At 37.9% G+C, this 19959-nt stretch overlaps 1 protein-coding gene across 6 annotated transcripts in view; it reads left to right on the forward strand.

The window, feature by feature from the left end:
- Positions 1-19959, forward strand: part of LOC150086618 (uncharacterized) — a 344793-nt gene that overhangs the window by 70016 nt on the left and 254818 nt on the right. Inside the window, exon 1 of one of the 6 annotated variants that reach the window (XM_090372631.1) lies at positions 12565-12602. The exons of the other annotated variants lie outside the window; for them this stretch is intronic. The gene's annotated coding sequence lies outside the window, so the exon portion shown is untranslated. Of the gene's footprint in view, positions 1-12564; positions 12603-19959 lie in introns of those variants that run through there. 6 annotated transcript variants of the gene reach the window in all.

Below are 19959 nucleotides of genomic sequence, written 5' to 3' on the forward strand. Positions count from 1 at the left end.
GAATCTTTTCGCTTTGTATTCAGCACGTAGTATGCGAAGAAAGTGAGGCATTATCTTAATATGGACTTGGGGAAACAGTCATTACCATTCAGTTTCATCCAATGTGTTTATATTGGACGAAATTGAATGGTAATGACTATTTCGGACGTTAGTACAAACAAAATTCATTCATTTTCAAGATTCATTCATGGTTTGGGGAATTGGCTTCCTTCTTGTAGTTGGTAACCATGTACAGATAAATCTCCTATCTCGGGAGTTAGCATTGGCCAAATTGTCCAAAGAAGCCGATCTTTTCTGCGTTAGCCAAATAATAGTAAAATAAAACAGAATATGCATACTATCTCATTCTCACAAGCTAACCTCCATTTTGCTTGGGTGATGATTTGATTAAATAGCTATAGCAACGGTACCATGATGAATGTGTACAGACTTTTCTTTGGAAGACAGGTATTCCGTCATGGCCCACTCCCCCCCCCCCTTTTTTAGGAGGATATTTTAAGTCTTCACAGTTGATTGTAATGTTGTTCCTTGAGTTTCTTCGGGTTGGGATTATTGTTGGGAGTCCTTGTCCGTCCTGTGATTGACTTTCACGTTCAAACTTGGTTGTCAGTCACTCATCGAAAAATTTTCTGTCCATAGTCCTTGTGTAAGATTTAATCTGCTTTTGTCGTTTTCACAAAGCATTTTATACCTTACTTTTCATAATGCAATAACTTTTGGACTATCAAGGCAGTTTAAATGCACACAGGTCCTCGCAGGTGGTTGCGATGCTAGCTGCCATCTTCTACACATTTTGGAGAAGACTAGGTTAGTCTCGATTAGATGGGAGGAACTTTTATGGGCTTTTTCTTTTCTCTACGCCATGGCCGAACTAATCTTGGGTAATCTTGCATCATGGTCTCGGGGCAATGGCTGCATGATTTTTCATCGAGCAATTAGGAAGCCGACGATATATATACCTGTGATTTTTTTTTTTTTTTTTAGTTGCATCAGCAACCTAGGCCATATTGCGCCGTATATATTACATATCTGTAAAGTGTGTGTGTGTGTGTTCGATTTTATGGACGAAAAACCCGACTTTCCGTGACGGGGAAAAAAAAAAAAAATATATGCTTGTCTTGCCTGAGACCGACTAACTTAGCTACATTTGGAAAAAAGCCCATAAATTTTCCTTGCATCATTGACTGGATGATTAAGACTTGGCCTTTTGCGGGGAGAACGGTGATTATACCAACTGTGATACCCACGAGGGTATTCCTTTAATATGTACAGTATATTTAAATTTTACAGCCTGTACAGCATATCAAAATAAAGAAAATATAAGATAATTTAAAAAAAGTTGTGTAAACAGGGTGTCTCAAAAATATTGGTACAAACGTTTAGGGGAGGTAAGTAACATCTAAAGGAATGTGAATCGCATAGGAACCCATAACCGGAAACGTCATGGGAAAGTAGTAGCAGAGGCACAAGGCAGTAATTAGTGGCAAACATTTATTTGACATAATATTAACAATGGAGTACGAGATGGATGCATTTCATGATATTACAACAGATGCTCGAAGGTTCTTCCACCATGAGACGCGATGCATGCATGACACCGACGCAGCATGGATTGGCGGACACAGTCGAACACACCTGGAGTTTCTTTGACAGTAGCAGCAGCGCAGACGAGATCCATTTTCGTCTCCACAGGCGAGTCATACACGATAGATTTGAGGGACCCCACAGAAAGAAATCAAGGCTTGATAAATCAGGTGAGCGTGGGGGCCAGGCCAGGCAACGGTCCACCACGGCCAATCCATCGATGCCCAACACGCCTGTTGAAATGGTCACGAACACATCTTCCATGATGGGCAGGCGCCCCGTCATGTTGAAACCAAATGTTGCGTCTCACATTTTCTGGAACATTGTCAAGTAACCCTGGTAGAACTTGTTCAAGAAAGATCCGATATTTAGCGGAGTTCATGCGGGATGGTAACAGGTATGGGCCGACTAAGCAGTCACCGATCATACCTGGCCACACATTTATTGCGAAGCGATGTTGTGCCGTACGGGGGCGCACACCGTGTGGGTTGTCGTGAGCCCACACATGAGCATTGTGCTGAGTGAATAAGCCTTCCCGAGTGAAATAAACCTCATCCGTGAACAAAAACATAGGCTAGAAAATTCAAGTCTTGGAACACTTTCTTGGAGAAACCACTGCGCAAAAGCCACACGTGCAGGATGATCTTGGGGGAGCAGTAATTGAACCCTTTGGAATCGTCGTGCCAGACACGCTGTACACTGCAACGAGACACTCCTAAGGCAGAGGCAACGGCACGTGTGCTGGTAGTAGGATTATTCTGGACGGCATTCAACACACTTTCTTCCATGGCCGGAGTTCGCGTCGAACGTGATCTGCCCGCACTACTCCTGTTACCTCTAAATGATCCATAATCTCACAAATTTTGATGTACACGTTGTGGTCCGGCACATGTCTATCTGGGAAGCGTTCTCCATGAATTCATCGAGCGGCTCGTCCGTTGCCCTCTGCTAATCCATACACTAGATGCATGGGTGCCAGCTCACAGTTCGTATATCGATGCATGCTCTTTGTGCGGCGACTATTGCTTGAATGAGTAAACCAGAAATTTTTCCTCTCGCGAACTGATGAACAGCGCCGTCTACCGACTTACGGGACATTTTCGGTTATGGGTTCCTATGCGATTCACATTCCTTTAGATGTTACCTACCTCCCCTAAACGTTTATACCAATATTTTTGAGACACCCTGTATATTAAAAATGTTTTGTTTGTATTACTTAAAGTCATCAAATAATTTTAAATTCATCAACCTACTACGTCCATCAGGATTGGCAAGGATGCCAATATCTTAACTTGTAAAAGGTTATCTGTGACAAGGGTACTCTTATTTCAAGAGGCTATTGACTTTCATATCAGGCAGATAGAAGACAAGTATATTTTAAAAATACTTATTGGATGTCATCATAATGGATTATATTTTGGATTTTACAAACATATTTCTTCGCAGATTACTGTTGCAAAGGTAGGATTGATATCTTATGAGCTCTTTACGTTACTGTTTTCGAGTTTTTTTTTTTTTTTTTTTTTTTTAAACTACATACAGAAACATTTAAGTATAAACAAGACTGTAACAAAATGGTAATAAAATCTCAAAAGAATTGAAAAAAGTTGTTGTATCTTATTAAAATTTAAACATTTTTTTTTTTCTAAACCGTTTGTAAATCCAGACTGTATATATTACTGAATAATGCAAGTAATTCAGCATGCAGTAATTTCATCGTCCTCTACAACCCATTTAGAGATGGTATTTTATTATTAATATTTCCCTCTTAAGGCCTTGCAGCAGTTGCGCAAGACAGTCAGTCGGGTCGGCACTACCAAGAAGTCCAGTGGGACCTTTCATCTCTGGTTCTGTGAATAATTTAACTTGATTCCGAGCCTGTAATCACCATGTAATTTCTTACGTCTGATTCTTAATGCGCAGTGATAAAGCACGAGCCGGATAACCTCATCAGATTTTGGAACGTAAATGTCAGTGAAGTAATAAACTTAAGCAGCATATTGGATCTCAACCTGTTTACGGCAATTTGGTTTCTACAAGTTAGTTGCTAATGGTCTCTCTTTCTGTCTGTGCTTGTTATAGCCTGCAGTCATATTCATACCACGTAGACAACTGATTGAACTGATTGCGCGCACACATTTTCTCTTGCCAAGAATCGTGACTTGTAGTTTATCAGGAGATGAACATTTATTTAAAGTTTAGTGATGATGTTTCAGGGTCAGTGGAGTATCATTGGCAATATTGTTAAAAATAAAATAATATTTGAAGTTTTTGTGGTCGTGAGGATTGCATATGGTCATAAAAACGTGTATCATCACCTTCAATATTTAATAATGATTTATCACTTTCACTTTGCATTATTATTTATTTATTATTATTTTTTAAATGAAAACCCAAAACGCTATACCCGTGTATGGGTTGATGGCTGAGAAGACAGCAGATATTTGTTGACTTCAATTTCTGTAGATTGTAATTTAGGGAAATGCATGAGTTTTTTGCACCCCGTTACCTTTTTCACTTAATTTCGAAAGTCCATTACTGACTTTTTAAAAAGTTTTTATCAAAAAGTTTTGAGTTAAAAAAATTCTCCACAGAAATACGTGAGATAAAAATATTTTTATTTTATTTTGTTTTAATATTTTAATTAGAAAGTTAGAAATTTCTTTTCACCTCACTCATCAGATTAAAAATTTTAAATTTCCAAAAAATTTTATCCCTTTCTCGATCATAGCGCCCTCTTGCATGTGAAAGGCATATAGACAAAAACCCATTATTATATAAGATTTATGTATTAGTCATGCAATGTTATAACTTTTTGGTTTTAATAGAAGGTGGAGGGAAACCTGTGCAGCTTATAATGGCTGTTAATCCGTATGTTAGGTGGAATTGACTTATTTCGTAGAAAAATAAAACATGACTTTTTTTTTTTTTTTGCTGAAATGATTGATTTTCCTATTTCCGATTCAGTTTCGAAACTGATACCATTAACCTGTCTCTTTCATTCCAAGATATTAAATTTGTCATTGATGGATAGCACTACATGTTAATATTAGACATTTTATTAATGCGATGGGCAAAGCAATGCGATACAGAATTTAAAAAAAAAAAAAAAATATCGAATAAGAATGTAAAGGCATATTGCATATCGCGAACAAGCTGTTCTTGTTCGCGATATGCAATAATTCAACAACTTTTTCTTTTTCCAACAAAAAATTTCCCAATGTCAACAACTTTTTTATACGCCATAAATAAATTACAGTATATAGTCGATGCTCCCAAATACGGCAGCCTTGGGACCTGATTCTTGCTGAAATAAAATAAATTATTTTCCGTTCCAAAATGTACCATATACAGTTGATGAATCAACCCCGAAGTTATACACAAGCACTTCACCGAAGCCTACTGTAGAGCTCATCTAACAAGGCTAGTGTGTATGTTTGTTATTTAGGAGCATTAGCAACTAAGGCCATATTGCTCCGGGGATATTCGGTGGTCATTCCCTGACCTTTCCACATCTCTCGTATTTGGTGGTCATAGGCTCGAACCCCGGTCTAATCAAGAAGCGTGTGCTACGCACTGCTACTCATGGCTACTATGGCACCTCTAACAAGGCAACGTTTTCCACAATTAATAATGACCTGTGTTTGCATTTTAAACCACTACAGTCCTCTGGATCACTTGATTTTCTTTTAGGCAGAATATTTGAGTGCAAACCTCCTTTAAGATTTTACTGTTTCTTTACAGGATAACCTCGAAATAATGTATACGTCTTGAAACAGTCTTGGAAATTTTATTTTATTATTATTTGTTTTTTCCTGAAATACAAATGAATAAAAGTTGCCGAGTCTATGTCGAATCACGATAATCTAAATTTTGTTTAGTGTTCGGGGAATGTGTTACGTCAGCCAAAAATTTTTCTGTACAATCGCAGGCCCTAGAAAGTATTGAAATCGTTAATCTACTCAGCTCTTAAGTCGCTGCTTCGGCGAATGGCCAACCCAAAAAGTAAATTTTTCGATTCTCAGGCGGTTGCCCGATTCGTTCATTTTCCTAAAAAGAAGGCAGGCAAATGGATTGCCAAATTTGGGAAATTCAACTATAACAGCAGAAACTGCAAACATGATTTATTGCACGGTATTTCTAAAACTGCATCGTTGGTCTTGAAAGAGAATAAAAACCTTCACATTTGGGCGGTGTTTTTATTCTCCACTTTGATTTTAGACGAAAGGAAACCTAGCCCAGCCCTTCCTTTTAGTTTTAAGTTAATGCTTTTCTATTGATAAATTTTTAAACTGATATTAACTAGTAATATGAGGATATTGACAGCGCATGTAGTAACGCCATCTACCGGTTTCCTTTTGGTTCTGATAATGCCTTTAAGAATGCCTCCAGCGGGATTCGAACCTGCACTTCACCAAACAAATGGCGAAATCACTATACTCACGGAGGACGAATTTGGTTATAGGTAAATCAGTTATTGGTATTTGGATTGATGTAAGCTTAGTAACCTTTAATATGGATGCATAATTTTATCCATGTACATCAGACCTTTATCGCGTTCCAAGAAACTTCCGCTACGCCCACTAAAATGGTAGATGCCTTTTAACAAACTAACAATTAAACTTAGCCAACATAATTGCATACGTCATGAAAATAAAATGCATTGATGCTTTGGAGCATTAGGGCGTGGTAAGATATAATCAGCCCGTATTAACAGCAGTGTCATTCGCATGGCTTTTAGACACATTTCACTAATAACATTTTCCGTTATCTGTGCAGCTTGTCAGGGATGAGTTTTGACAAAGGACTGAAAACCATCCAAAAAAATTTTCCTGCTCGTTTATTTTATCACTTTTTTGTTTTAAATATTGCTATTTTAGGACGATGGTAATAAGCCAACATGACTGAAGTGTCACGTTATTAGGCAGTAACTGCTATTATGAGTATAATGGACACGTTGTAAGAAGTGACTTGCATTACGGCATACTTGGATTGATGAGAGGTATATTAGATGAAGAAAAGCATTAAATGAGAGACGAGTAATGGACCGGTAGTTGATGAAAAGAAAGTTTACCATTACTTATTAGTGTAAGTCAGTTTTATGTTAGCTATTCCATTGTTCTTAAGAAGTGCTGTTATATGCCTTCAGTTATATACCTACGCCATTCGCAGACCATCCAAAAGAGGTACCAGTATTCACAAGGATTTCATTGCTTTAATTTTTATAATTACGAAACATGACTGCCTACCACGAAAGATGTGATTCCTAGCTAATTTGGAATAAAAATAACGGAACCTCGTCATATAGTTCAATTTTTGAATTCCACTCGGAATTCAAAAATTGGGATTCAGGAATAAATGTACTGATGTATAGCAGATATTTCAGAGTTGTTCAGAAGGAAACGACATATATGTTTATAGTCAGAGAAACCTAGAAGAATTATGATGCGATGTATTTGTTTCTCTAGTTAAACTTTAATTAGAGAAACAAATTAGCATTAGCATTAGTAGAGGCATATGATGCAAGAAAGCAAGCTTATTCAGCATCAGCCAAAAAAAAAAAAAAAAAAAAAACAACCACTACTCCCATTTCACCCCTCAATTCGTTCGAAATACCTGTCCAGCTGAGCCTTAAATTTGTTTAGGCTATCAACTTCAACAACAAGCGATGGAAGTCTATTCCACAAACCAACTGCCCGCTGGCTAAAGGCGAATTTCCGCACATCTATCCGACATCCGTCCTTCCTCAATTTGAATTTATGCCCTCTCAGGTGATTATTCTGAGCAAGAGGAAGAATCCCATCGGCATTGAGCATGCTCAAGCCATTCAAAGCCTTGTACACCTCTATCAGATCACCTCGGCGATGCCTAGTCTCCAGGCTCTGTAATTTGCAAAACTTAAGCCTTTCTTCGTAAGAGCAACCCTTTGTTCCATTCACTAATCTTGTTGCCCTTCTCTGTACTCGTTCCATCAGCTCTACATCCTTCTTGAAATGAGGCCTCCAGACCTGTATACAGTACTCAAGGTGTGGCCTGACCAATGCCTTATACAAGGGAATAATCACATCCCTGTCCCTGCTAGAAAAATTCCTGTATATCATTGACAAGACACCATGAGCTACCCTTGCAGCTCGTCTGCACTGCTCAGAGAACTTCATATCTGCCTGCACAATTACCCCCAGGTCCTTTTCATTCTCTACCACTGTCAGCGTAGTACCACAGAGTTGATACGTTGATCTGGGGTTACTGTTTCCCATATGTAGTACTTTACATTTGTCAATGTTAAACTTCATTTGCCACCTCTCAGCCCATCTGCTCAACCTTTCCAGATCCTGTTGCAGCAGCATAGTATCAGTAGTGTCCTTAACAACCCTGCCAACCTTTGTATCGTCTGCAAACGTGGACATTAAGCCTGATACACCATCATCAATATCATTTATAAATACAGAAAACAACAATGGACCCAACACTGAACCCTGAGGAACTCCACTAATAACATTAGTCCACATTGAGCAGTGTCCATTGATTACCACTCTCTGTCTTCTGCCACTCAACCATCCCTTTATCCATAGCAGCAATTTGCCTCGAATGCCACACTTCTCCAATTTGTGCAGCAGTCTTCCATGCGCAACAGTATCAAAAGCCTTTCTAAGATCCAAATATATAATATCAAAGTTATTCCCTGCATCCAGTTCTTTTGTGACTACATCATAGTATCCAATCAAATTGGTCAGACAAGACCTGCCCTTAACAAACCCATGCTGTGTCTGAGCTATAACTGAATTCTTGTCCAGATGATCCTGCAGTGCTTCTTTAACCAGTGCCTCCATTAATTTTCCTGGAACCGAAGTTAAACTAACAGGTCTATAATTACTTGTGTCAGCCTTTGATCCTCCTTTGTGAATTGGGGTTACATTTGCACATCTCCAGTCCATGGGTACCTCCCCTGAGTCCAAAGAAGCTCTCATAATTATGGCTAGGGGTTTGCTTACTTCCTTTGCTGCCTCCTTTAATATAACTGGATAGATCCCATCCACCCCGGGTGCCTTTTTTATGTTTATCCTCAACAATTTCTCCTCCACTTTCCTCTCAGTTATTAGAAAATCATCTAGCTCACTGCCAATGTTTACTTCACCTACGACATTCCCCTTCCTGAATAACTCCTCATGTGTGAATGTAGATGCAAAATACTCGTTTAGATTGTTAGCCACCTGAGCTGGATCCTCAACTGTTGAACCATCAACATCCAGTGGACCAATCTGATTCATCCCTTTCCTTCTTGAGTTTAAATAGGTAAAGAACTCTTTTCTGTTTTTCTTTGCATCCTTTGCCAAGGATTTCTCATAATCTGCCTTTGCCTGCCTAATCTCCTTTGTGACTTGGTTACAGACCAACTTATATCTATCATAGGCTTCCACGTCACCCATTAATTTGTATGTATCCCATGCATTTTTCTTCTCTGCCATATATCTCATTAGTTCATCTGACAACCATTTAGGCCTGAACCTTGAACAATATTTCTTGGTTGGTATGTAAAGCCTGGTAGCTTCCAAGATTAGTTCCTTGAATGCTTCCCATTTTGAATTTGCTGTTGGTAACATCATCAGTTGGTCCCACTGTATAGAATTTAAATACTGTCTCAGACCATCATAGTCGCCTTTACGAAAGCAAAAACCCCTCCCTTTACCTCTGATGGTAGTTACCTCCTTGAGTAAATCCCACTTCAGCACACTGTGATCACTGCCACCCAGTGGTTCATTTATCTGCAGATTCCTAATGCATGAAGAATCACTACTGATAATCAGATCAAGAGTATTGCTCCCTCTTGTTGCCTCACGAACATGCTGGTGTAGAAAACAATCATCCAATAAATCCACAAAAGCCTTGCTAGTGTGTGAGTGACCAACCCACAAATTCCAGTCAATATCTGGGAAATTAAAATCCCCCATTATAAGACTCTCTGATTTACTGGCCCATTCTATTTCCCTGTACAGTGTCTTATTATACTCATCAGAGTCATTAGGCCTATAGCACACTCCTACTCTCAATTTTGATTTACCTATGCTTATGTCACACCAAACTGACTCAACACTGCACTGTCCAGCGATGTCAACTGGCTTCACTTCCTTGGATTTTATGTGTTTTTTAACTAATAGCATAACCCCTCCTCCCTTCCTATCCTGTCTATCCTTTCTGTAGACGTTGTACTCCCCAAATTCCAGTTCTGCATTCCTTATATCTGTGTGACACCACGTCTCTGATATCCCAACAATATCTGCCTTTGATGTTTTGAGTAATACCTCAAATTCATCAAATTTATTTACTAAACTCCTAGCATTAGTGTACATGCAAGTATACATGCACCTGTTTCTATTCTTAGCTACCCTAACACAACCCATGTGTTTACTTGTACCGCAATGACTTCCAGCAGTCTCTGAAATATCCTGCATCTTGTTTTTCAGGCTTCTGCTCATTCCAATAGAAGCAGTGCAAGAATCTCTTTCACCTCTGCCAGTGGCTACTGTTAATCCATTAGTCTTTGTCTCCCCCCAAGCTAGCAGTTTTCCGACCCACCTAACACTGCCTCGATAGCATCAGCAAATATTCTTGCACCCTTTCTATTTAAATGTATCCCATCCCTGTAGAAGCAATCTCTCCTGTTAACAAGTACAGTCCAGGCTGAAAAAAATTCTACCCCTTCAGCCTTGCACAATCTTTCCAGGGCCGAATTGATCGACAAGGCTCTCATCATATACTCCCTCCTATGTTTATAGTCAGAGAAACCTAGAAGAATTATGATGCGATGTATTTGTTTCTCTAGTTAAACTGTAATTAGAGAAACAAATTAATTGAAGAAACAAACAAATTGAAGAAGCTTTTGTTGAAATCATCAAACATCATGTGCTACAGTAATTGTAACAGAGACATGAACATGATTTCTTATTAGATGGTGGTCTTGACTTCGGAATATCTTTCTAATTCCTAAACTGAATGCAACTATTATTATCTTTTAATTTTTTTTAAATATTTTTTTTTATAAATGCAACATGCTGATCCCCTAGCGTACCTTTGTGCATCCAGTTTGGAAACGTGGTGATTAATATTGACCTTGTATGAAATTGAGCCAGTGGATGTAAGCAAACCCTCTGAAGACAGTTATATTCATGATTGATTTGACTTAATAACAGAAGCAAGAATTAGTTTTAAGGATGAGAAATAAGTTCGCTTCCAGCATCATTATAACATTTTAATACTGATCCCAAAGTGGATTCAAAAAAGTCGTCTGAAAATAAGCAATTACTTTAGTATATTGACTTGTCTGGTTTGAAATTTCCCGAACAAGAGTTTCCGAATATAGCCATGTATGGCATAATAGTCACATGTTTGAAAAGAAAAAAAATGCAAGATTTCCTGCTACCTTTCAAAAAGATCCTTCATGTGGGAAAGAAGATTGAGGAAACTGACTGTGTTTAGAAATGGAAGAGTCTCGGAAGGCAACCGGGCTCTGTAACTCCAGTGGGTGCGGTTCGGGCGAGTTTGCTAGTGTAGTCTAGGAAAGTCCACCTGCAAGGTTCTCCCTGACAGCCGAGCATGATATACACTATTTAACTAGCTTTTCGTAAGTCTGAATGAGTGCTCTCTTAACTTTGGAAAACACCTCCTCACCTTACAATCCTTTAATAAAGCTCTTAAGACACGAGATAATACGTCTCCGTGAGCATCAGCAAACTGTTATCTTCTTTTGGATCCCAGGCCACAGTGGTATTCTAGAACATGAATATGCAGATGATCCTGCAAAACGTCCCTCCAGAATAGCCTCAACAGTAATCAGTCCCATATTCTGATTATAGATGCAATATACAGAGAATATGTATGGAAAATGCAAACTGTTTCGACTGAAACGCGAACTACAGTTATGGACTTCTTACCATTCATAAAAATAGAAAAGAAGTAGTAATCCTAGCCAGAACACGAATAGGTCGTACTCACTCATCTGTTTACTTAACAGATGAGTGAGGTTAGTGTGATCTATTCGAGTTCCGGCCTTGTTGAACAATGCCTGACAACACTCCATTGAAGTTTCATTTCAGATATGCATGGACTTTTGTCGCCCAGCCCGCATCATAGGTAATGATGCAAAATACTCCGATTTTTTTTACTACCTGAAACAAATTCAAATGTGTGACCACTTCTGACTGTTCCCCTAGCAGTTATTATATGTAGACTTTGTTACTTTGGTAAGCGCAACATGTAGCCAGAAATTCCCATAACAACAACCTCGTGCAGTTATTGAATATGTGAGTGTTGGTCCTCTTTTTTTGCTGTGTAAAAAAACAAAAGTATTCGGATTCCATTTTCTTTTCAGGGAATGCTATCCCCCGTTTTTTATTTATTTCGATATATTGCAATATACAGTATATGGCAATGTGCCTCGTGCCCACTCCGAAAAAAATGTTTCCACATAATGATTTGGCCTATTGCTTGTAAGAGAAATTTTCAGTGACTTTAATTACTCCCACTCCCAAGATGGTGACCAACGTATGGTCAACATCTTGGGAGTGGGCACGTATCAGAATCCCTGAGACATGTCCAAATATAAAATAGTTCACAACTTATATAAACATTGCATATACTCTGTGTATACGCATGCACGTAAAATTTGCTACTGTTCTTTTACGCGTATTGCTGAATGACAAAACAAAAAGTGTAGCAGGAAATAGCTTCTTTCTTAAAAGAGGAGTGAGCCGTACAAGAGTTTTTGTTTCCTTCGGAGAGGATTCTCTGTGCTATTGCATCTTTACAATGATGTATACAGCGGATGTTAGAATTTTTACTTCCTGCTTTTATGGCTGCTTAATAGCAAGAGGGAAAAAAAGGAACTCAGAGTAGTCAGGTAGTGTGCGTGTGCATGGATTAAACATTACTATTCGCAGCCACTTGTGAAAGAACGAACTCTGGAACAGGTTCTGGTCGATATCTCGACATCACTGGCGTGTGTTGCCGTGATCAAGTTGAAGGTAACGTTGGAATTTTGTATTTGTTTCTATTAAAAGCCTTGGAAACCATCCGTCATCATTCGCTTCAAACACGCGTTGCAGTTCATGAAGGTCAAGGTGTGCAGGGTTCTTGTCGTGTTTGCTACTTCAGAGAAGTCTTTCAGTATATCGCTAATTTTGTAATGATAAGCATAAAGTTACTCGCACAAAGAAGTTATAGTTGAACGACAACGACCCTGTTATTCATCTTGAAACTTTAAGTAATTATGTTTCATCTAGCTACCACTTTCAGCGTGTAATAATTAGTGTGTGTTGAGTGAAACATTAAACAAAACTTTTTTTTTTTTTTTTTTGCCAGCGTCTCTCTGCACGCCTTTTAAATATACACGAAGTTGGATTTTCCAGTACGATGCACAATTAGATTCTGGATTGAAGTGCAAATAAGTATTTATATACATGGTGAGCCGAAAGCTGGAGTACGCATAAAATAAAATCTTGGAAAATATAGTTAGAAAGGTAAATTGTTTCTGTTTGTTGCAGGAAAAAGTAATTTTATATGCATCTTGAACGAAATAACAACCCAAACTAAATCTCTAGTGGTAAAGCTTTATTACCAACATTCCAGTGTGGCGATCATCCGAAAAGATGGGCTAAGCATTTTCATTCTCTATTACCCTCAAAATATGATATCTGTCAAATAATTAAGCGCTTAAAGGGAGACAAGAAGCGTTGCTAATCGCCTTAGAAGCGGAAAACCGCGTTCAGCTTGAAAAGAAGATAATGCCACTTGCATTATGCGAGAAGCCACAAGAAGGTTTTCAGGTGAGCTATACACCAAACTTCGGTGAGAAGAATTTTCAAAGGTTCAGGACACATGGTTTTCTTTCTAAAATTGCATCAAACACTTAATTGAAGATGATCCAGGTAGACAGGAGAGTTGAATTTACAGAAAAGTTTCTCCATATATGTTTCAAGATCAGTGGACTTATTAATCGATACACAGTTGTGTTCATTGAGCCACTGAGAACCCCTAATGTCCAAATTGCAAAGGAACTAAACTTTTCAGGCGTTGCTGGGCTGGAATTTACTCAGAGGGGATTGTTGGGCTGTTTGTTTTCATTATTTTAAGAATGTGCCAGGCTATAGTTTATTAAAGGGCTGATGTTTTTAATAATGTGTGTCCCGAACAATTTTTTTTTTTTTTTTTTTTACTGCACTGTACCCCAAGAACTGTGAGTTAGAGGTTCTAGGGACATAGTTATTGAGTGAAAGTTGTCTGTCACTGTGTTAAATAAAATGAATTTAGCTATAGAATAATATGTGAGCGTCTAGTTTGGGGCTATGAGGGTACCCCCTCATAATGTACTTTCTTGTGAATAGCTCTAAGAAAGGGCAATCAAATGGTGGGAATCAGGGGGTGTCTTCACTCAACACATACATGCTGTTGTAGCTCTTGGATTTTTTTCCTATTAAATTGCTCTCGTACTCTTGAGTAAGATTTGCGGTTGCAAACCACGTTGGCCAAGAGACACCATTTTGAAGTTTAACATGCCTTTCGCAATATGGTCATAACATTTTTGATGAGTTTGTTGATAATAAAAAGTTGTGTTTATGATAATATTTATGTACTTTTCCAGAGAATTTTAAGCGTACCTTGACTTTTGGTGTACACGTTTAAAAAAAAAAAAAAAAAAAAAGAAGTTATTTATAGTACATGCGAGAGACGAACTGAAATATTTGAATAAAATTTAAAGCGCATTTTAATATAGAACACGGATTGTAATTTGTTTTTCTGCCAAGGCAACTACGGGTTTGAAGCGCTAGTGTATTATCTGTATTGTGTGTGGTCAGTAGACTTTTTTGCTGGATGCAATACTCTAGCTTCTGAGAAGGGTGACTGTGCGACCTTCTCGCTGACTAACTCTGTCACAGTGCGAAAAACTAAAAAAAAAAAAAAAAAAAAAACTTGACCCTTCCGTCTTGACGGAATTCGAACCCATACAATTTTTTCACATCGTGTGGTAGGACATTGAGCGGAACTACTCCGGGGGGGGGGTGTTTTTATTTTTGGAGTAAAATAAGAATGTTATATGAAGCATCACTATCATCTCTGTAAATTTCTAGTGGTCTAAGGCTGGTTTGTTTTTGCAAATTGTTAAAATTGAGTTGGTAGCGCGATTCGAACCCGGACCTTTCCGAACGAATAGCAAGTGACATTCATCATCCTACCACGGAGGCTGATAATCGACAGTCAGTGGTTTGCCCTTTCCTCCCATCGAGAATGATGGAAAGTAATAAAAATATTGTTGTCCATGACGATGACCTGGAAAACGTGCGACTGTACCTCCTGTTCAAACAGTGTTCGGTATTCCCCATTGTTGTTTGCCTTTCGCTCAGTGAACGCGTGCTACTCGTATTTGAAAAGAGAGTTAGTTCTTTGCGCACGTGGCAGGACAGCCTACCAATAATATGGTTCCTAAAAATAGATCGCCGCACGTGCCGTACGCGGGACTTGTCCGATATTGTGTTTGTACAAGCGGCAGACTAGCATTAAATAGCAACTGGCTGCAGATAAAGGTGAAACATCAGTACAACGAACTCCACTGGACTTGAGAAATTACAGTATTCGTTAAGGGGAAATCAGAACGACTATCTTTACTCTCCTGTCGTATAAAACTAGCTAAATAGTAGAGAATATTTGTATGGAGCAATGGTACCTTTGCTATTTAAATGACCTCCATTCTTCTTTCTGTATTCAATCACGGTACTCCTTCATACACTGGCTCAGTTCGATCTTAACTGGTTGTATATTCAAATAAGTTAGCATGTGAAGGAAAACGAGGTCAGATTTTTTTCTCCTTTCCCCATTCTAGAATGTGAAGCCATCATTGAAGGGTTTTTATACCGCCTTCGAAGCATCATAAGAAATAATCGAACGTTTGTCTTCTGCAACCTCTTTTCTGCTTGCAAAAAGCAGTAATGGAAGTTGGCATTCTTAACAAACACGGATGGGATGTGTAACGTGAGCCTTCTTTTTGAAACCATTATGGTTTCCTGTTTTGTGTTGATTTTAAAATAACGAGTTAACTTTTCCATGCCTTTCAAACTACAGTAAAGATCCATAAATGAAAACAGTTATGATATACTCGTAGATTTGCACACGAAACTGTATTTCATGAAATAAATATTTGTGGAAGCTCAGTGCGCTTTGCCCACAAAGGAGTGGGTTGGAGTAGAGGGTTTTATGTTAATGTAGTCCGCAAGATGAGTTTCAAGTGGGGTTTTCGCTCAGGTAGAAAGCTATATTAGTGAAAATATGTTGCGTATTTTCTAATCTTATTGTTACTGATGATAACGATTAGATCCGCTATGGACAAAAAGTTAAAATACAATCAGAACAATGGAATTATTTTGACCGATTCATCGCTAACGAATAAATTTTAGTGTTCAGCCATCAGCGAACAAAATTCTGTAATGCAATAATTCTGGACCGTCAGGAACTTGCATTTCCTGTACCTGAAGCATTCTCTGTAATAAGAGAAAACAACTACAAATTCTGCAAGGTCATCTCCCACTATTGCAACATAATCCAAAGCTGAAAAATGGTTTCGCTCTGCACCACCTCACCTTACATGCATATTGCGTAACTTCGTGCCCATTCCAAACCATTTAGTGTGACAAGAAGTCGGGAATCACCGCAGGGATTGGAAGCGAACGCTGGTTAACAGTCGCCGACATTCTTATTCCAGTGACCAAAAATATACTAGAAGGTAATCAATAATTGGGCCAGCGGATAGCATATCTTAGGTTATGACAGTTGGCTCGAGTTACGCAGCATTTTTCTTATGTAATGCAAGGAATAATAGCATAATGATTGCGCCTTTTTTTTTTTCTTTTCTTTTCCCCTCTGTCTTTATGTTGGGTTATCGTATTTAATCATCATTTGTGTGCTCCCTGACGTCCACCTTTGAGTAACTGCTATGTAATAAAATCAGATCGGACTTGTGTTTCAAATTTGACCCATGTCATATGTTTCAAAATGATTTTTTTCCCCCCTGCAACTTTTTAGAATCCAGTATTGACGAAGAAAAATGGCTTCGAGAAGGAGGATCATCATCCTTAAGAAGAATGGTCTAAATAAATAATTTGAAACGATTTTGGCTTGTGTTATGACCGTACAGTTTTTGTTGTCCTTACAGTCCCGATTACATTTTCGATAGTGTAGGCACTTAGATTAAGTAACTTTGTATTACAGGCAGAAACATTAATTGGGAAGAAGTAGCAGCAGGGATTTCTTCATGCACTGTCTTTTCTTTTTTGTTCCCTACGCTTGGAAAGTGTGCATTCATTCATTCACTCTAAGATCTTGTAAGAATAGGCATTCATTCATTCACTCTAAGATCTTGTAAGAATAGGCATTCATTTTTCTTGATATCTTCTTCTTGACAGCCGTAGTAAGTAGCCTTTAGATTTGCTTGTTAATGTATGTTTTTACGCAATGGATTTGACAGTAATTGTGGACTTCATTTAATTGTTTGGTGTAGTGGCGTACAACGTGCAGATTTTTATCCCAAGAAAGATCAACCAAGACTAAAATGATGTCAAGTTGCTTTTGGATCATAATTTTCCTTTTGAAGTTATCAGTTACCATTTTTTGCTTGTTCGTGTTCGTCAGCAATCTTATGACAAGTATTAATAAATGTTTTGCATTGAGATTGGTCCAGAATAGACGTAGTCTCTAGCTATACCAAAAAGTACGGCACTTGGATAATATAAATTAATTTTGACTTACCCCCGTATTATAAACCTGCGATGCTACTGTCGGTCATCCATATATGAATTTATCATAATTTCAGATGAGAATAGAAGTAAATTGCCCTTGAGCACTTCCTCCCTGTGTTCTTGTCATTGTGAATTAGTGCTGTTATTATTAAAATTGACAGCATAGCTAAATTGGTAGTCTCATTCACACCGTCCTAATCGAGACTGTGCTTGTGGTGAAGGAAACAACGCGCTTGCTTTAAATATAGCCCAAAGGGAAAGGAAAATAAATAAACACCGAATGGAGAAGATCACAACAGATAATAAAATGAAAAATATGGCAATAAAAATATAAATAAAACCAGAATGGATGATAATGCAAGCATAACTCGTAATTCGTAAGCATAATTCTGTTCATAAGATGTCTTTCCGGTGTATGGATATTGTTTGTTGCATGTCCACTGGGTTTTTGTACTATCATGCGCATAACGGAATGATTCTGCACAAAGATCTGTGTAATATTCGTTTCTATTTGAAGGGTTATAAGGCGAAATATCCCCGAACCATTATTATTATTTTTTCTCTATGAAAACCCATAAGGAATTGTCGCAAGTAAAAGACCCGGGCCTTTGGAAGGCCGGTCCAGTGGAACGATCAACGTAGCTGACCTAGGCTGATCGCTCCCTATATATGCTGATTTTACCATATGCAGTAAATCCTCTCTTTAACGGATTTCGGACATAACGGACGGCGTCTTCTGAACCAGGCTTTTTTGTCTGTATGGGACTCGATGACGTCATCACATCAGTGTAATGGTGTTTACTATCAGTTAAAATATTTCCACAGTACAGCCGCGTATCAGTGGACCAGGATTATCCTCACCAGTGCCTTCTATCAGCCTGCCGAGCGTGTCAGACATCAGTAGGGAGTTATCTGAACCTTCGGTGAGGGTACTCGAGAGCTCTTCAGACTGAATAAGTTTTAGTTAGGGTTTCCATTGCCATTATACAACACAGCAAAATTCCAAGCTCTTCAAACTCTACACAATAAGTGCAATAGAATACAGTATTACTACTTGTGATGGTTTTCATTTCGCAGTACAATTTTTTTTTTGTAACGTTCTAGCAATTTCAGAGACTTATTTCTTTGTATTTCTTTCGAATTTAACGGACAATCGGATTTAGTGGACAGGCGTTCCTTCAATGTATTCTGCTAAAACGAGGTTTTGCTGTGCAGTATATGAATGTCGCAGAACTGGTGTATGCTCTGTTTTTACGTTTAATGAGATTTTCAGAGAACAAAATTCGCCCACGTTTGCATTTTGCTTCATGGATTTAAAACAATCGTGGTATAAAAGTGGATATATGTTTCAGTAAATCCTCACTAATTTGGACCTGCAATTCGGATTGGTTTCTTTTATTATATACTATGTATTTTATTTATGAAGAACGAAGAGTTGAGTTCGGGTCCCATTGATGACGTGAGGAATTTTATGGACCTTTTTCACAACATGGCTGAGTTAGTCGGTCTCAGACAAGGGTAGCATGGTTTTTTTCTCCCGGAAACTCGAGTTTTCCGTCCAGCAAACAGAAAATCGACCACAGAACCCCAGACAGTATACAAAACTCTGAAGCCTACAGGAGTCTCATTTCCAAACAAATTATGAGAAATACAAACAGCTGCCTGCCTGCAATCCAGTAACCACATCCGAGAGCCAAATGTGATGTTCTGCAATATATATTTTTGATCATTATAATTCATATTCGTTGTTAATGTATGTATAGAATATGCTATGCATTTTTTTATATATATATATATGTCTCCTTTGTACTGAATTTATGTCCCTAGCCTAGTGCTGTGATGGGCTTGCTGTAGTTGCAATAAATGAATATTTATAAGGAGCAATATGGCCTTAGTTCCTGCTACTCTTAAAACCCTACTATGACAACGGAGAGTTTTTCTAAACATTCTGAACTTATTTCAGAATTGTTTTGCCGTCTTCTTGCAAAAGAAATAAAATCATTGAAAAAGAAAAATTAAATTCAGATAAAAACATTCAGGCACGAAAAAAAAAAAAAAAAAAACGGCGATATAATATGGGACTTTTACTCGACAGAAAATTTTCGATTTCTGCAAAAAACAACACGATTCGGGAGGATCTAAATCCAGTTAAATGTATAGTTTATAACATTTACCACATTAATTAAAGTTAATTGTTTAAAAATCGTATTTGTGAATTATTTGATATGGACCGCGTATTCCATTTTGCTTTGAATATAAATATTTTCATAAAGTTTTATTTTTCTTTCCACCAAATTTGTGCCTTAATGCCATCTAAATGAACAGAAATTTTGCTGAATTTGAATAAATTTCCTCTTCTGATGACATTTGTCAACTTAGTTCTTAATTTTAATCAGAGATTTGTATCTGAAAGTCAGCTTAGTTGACTTTCCTCGGAGTTTTAACCTAGTTCCTGATTTTTTTATTTATTATTTTTTTAATAAGAGATTTGTATCCGTAAATGTAAACATTCATAGTGAGTCTTCTTCAAAGTCAGGAGGAAACATTTACTTAATCGCTGGCTGAGTGCATCAGTCGATCTCTTGTATGTTATATT

This window comes from Mastigoproctus giganteus, chromosome 4 (genome assembly GCF_048544385.1).
Source record: "Mastigoproctus giganteus isolate SK-2022 chromosome 4, ASM4854438v1, whole genome shotgun sequence".
Classification (NCBI taxonomy): domain Eukaryota; kingdom Metazoa; phylum Arthropoda; class Arachnida; order Uropygi; family Thelyphonidae; genus Mastigoproctus; species Mastigoproctus giganteus.